We start from the raw sequence: 2,911 nt of genomic DNA, 5'->3' as shown, positions 1-2,911 counted from the left end.
GAGCAGCGCGAGAGAGAGGGGGGGGCAGTCGGGTTCGCTGGGAAACTGGCATTCTGGCCCGGCAGCAGGATGTGACCCGGATCCCCACAAAGGCCTGTACGCCCAGGAGCGAGGCAGTCTCTGGTCTTCCGCCCCCCCTTCCCGCACAGGCCGGTCCTGTCGAAGGTAGTTAGATATCGTTATTTTATATTCCCCCGGTGTGAGTTCTTCCAGGCTGGGGGCCTCAGGACTCGGATTTCCCCACTGACCCAGATGTCGCTCATCGGTCGGGGCACTCAGCTGGCAAGCGGGGGGGGGCTGGGCGGCGGCGGGAACAATGCCCTCCAACAGGCGCGTCCATTCTCGAAAGCCGCCCACCTCCAGGTGGACATAGTCTTCTCCGTCCCGCCAAGCCGAGTCCCTCGGGCTGATTGTGCCCACTGAACGGGCCAGAGACCAGCGGGCCCTGCTTGGCTGCTCGCCGATTGCTCGCGGCCAGGGGCCGGGCCCGAGAGGCCAACAGGGCTCGGCTGCGCAGGGGCGGGGCCGGGGGGAGGGAGGGGGGGGGGCAGGGCAGAACGGTGTTCGTCTGCCTGTCCATCTCGGACACGCCTCGTGTTGACGGGCAACTGGAGGGAGCGCATTCCTTTTGTTCGCAGGCCTAACCGTGTCTCCCCTCGCCGGCCGGCCCGCCCCTCGGGAGCGGGGATTGTCCCCCGCCCGATCATTGCGCGATCGTTACAGCGACCCCCCCCCCCCCCCCCCCCCGTCCCTCCCCCCCGCCGGGCCCTCAACTGCGGGACCACGGCCCTGCCATGCTTTCCCGCCTTTCTCGCTATCTCCTTTCTCTGTCGCTCTCTTGTCCGGGGCGTGTGTGTGTGTGTGTGCGTGTGTGCGGCGCCCCCTCGTCCACTGCGTCTTGCCGGCCTTCCGCCCGGCTTGAGGCCCGCGCCCGCCTCTCGCCGACAGAGCGCGGGGCAAGGCCGCCCAACCCCCCCTTCGGGGCCGGCCCATCTCAAAGTTCAGACTGGCAGTGGTGGCTGCTGTGCGGGGGCCCCCACGACCCTACACCGTGGATGTGCCGCTGCGCGCCGTCACCCGTCAAGTGCTCCACCACCCCGCACGCCCCGGCCCCCACCACCTCTGCCGCTCTGTCCGCCTCCCTCCCCAACATGTGGGGGGGGGGGCGGGGGGGCGAGCCGGACGGCGGGCTGATCTTTCGGGCCGGCTACTCCCTGGTCCTCCGGGGGGGGGGGGGGGCCACGAAAAAAGCCTCAGTGCGCCCGCCGGAACGCTCCACAAATTAATGTCTCGCTCGGGACCCCTTTCACCCGGCTTGCCAGGGCTCCGGATGCCGGGGCCCGGCGGTCCCAGACGAGTCCCAGGGCTGCGATTGCGCACCGGGGCGCCACAATCACCCCCGCCCCCGCCACTTGGAAGCCCCCTCGCCGGGTGTGACGGGGCGGACGCCGCCCGCCGTAGGGCCCCCCCGCCCCGCCCCGCCCCGCCCCGCGACACCCCGGTCACCGGGAGGGCGGGGGGCCGGGCGCTGCGAAAGGGCGGCAGGGCGGGGCCGAATGATGGGCGCCCCACCCGGTGCACAAGAGAGGCCCCGCCCCGCGCCCCTTTGGGCATTTTGGGCCCTGTGGCATTAAATTGACGCTCCCACCCCCGGGGGAGGGCATGGTCGAGGAAAATGCCGGACGGCCCTGGCCGGCGCAAAAGCCCCCCGCCCCCCGTCGTGCCCGGGGTGCGCGTCCGAGGCCGCTCCGGACGGCCGGGGAGGGGGGGGCCTCGGGGGGGGGGGGCCATGTTTGCCGTCACGGTGCGCGGGCCGGGGCGTTCTCAAAAGCACTCGGACAGGCATTCGCAAAAGCGCGACCCGGGCCAGCAGCTCCACCGAGCCCGGGCCGGAGAGGACCCGCGAGCGAAAACCCCCCTCCCCCGAGGAAGGTAACCGGCGCCGTTTGTCTGTCCTTCTGTGTGTGTGTGTGTGTGTGTGTGTGTGTGTGTGTGTGTGTGTACGCGCGCGCATGCTCATGCACCGGTGCATCTCGTCCATTCGCGGCAGCTGTCTTCCCGTCTGTGGCCCGGCGGCCTGTGGCCGGCCCCCCCCCCCCCCGGGCGTGGGGAGGCAGAGGGGGGGGGGGGTAGCCCGGGCGGACCAGGTCGGCGCTGACAGACGACTGTAGTTGCCGATGTATGCTCCCGCTTGCCGGCCCCCGGTGTGCGCGCTGTGACTTCGCCTCCACGGAACGCTTTGGCGGTGGGAAAATGTCCTCCTTGGACCGGGGAGCCGGACAGAGTGACAAGCGCGCGAGACGCTCCCGGTCGACCGAGCGAAAGCACCGGCCGCTCGGGCACGAGGGGATACGCGCCCAAGAACGTGAGGCGGGCGTGCCGCATTGTCTCCACTTGCGGCGCCCCCCCCGCCCCCCCCCCGGGCACAGGCCCTCTTTCATCGCGACTCTTCGCCCGAGGCGAGCACCGGCCGGAAAGGGCGGCGGCAGCGGGGACCGGGCGACCGGAAAGCCCGGGCCCGATTGGAGGTTTGAATTGACACCTTCCAGCATCGGCGAGCGCACCCCAGGGCCAAGCCCCACCATACAGGCCCCCCTCCCCCTCGAAGTTTCCCCTTCCCCCCTCCTCTCGCAACATTCTGTCTTCGTTTTCCCCTTCCCCTCTCCCTTTCTCGCGCGTGCTCCGTTTCTCCCCGTCCACATTTTCGCGAGCCCTCCTTCGCCCACGCGCCTGGCTGGCTCCCGCCAGCTCTCCGCTTCCTCCGCCTCCTCCGCTTCCTCCTCCCCGCCCCTGCCTCCCGCCTTTGCCGTCACAGCACGCCGCCTGAAGCCCCTCTGCCGTACGATCGCACCCTTGCTTCCCTGCCCCTTCCTTTCGAGCCGGCCTTCTCGCACTTGCTCTTCCCCTCCCC

The sequence above is a fragment of the Fonticula alba genome, assembly GCF_000388065.1.
Source record: "Fonticula alba strain ATCC 38817 unplaced genomic scaffold supercont2.3, whole genome shotgun sequence".
Classification (NCBI taxonomy): domain Eukaryota; order Rotosphaerida; family Fonticulaceae; genus Fonticula; species Fonticula alba.
The sequence above is the reverse complement of the archived record's forward strand: the minus strand, read 5'-3'. Positions refer to the sequence as shown.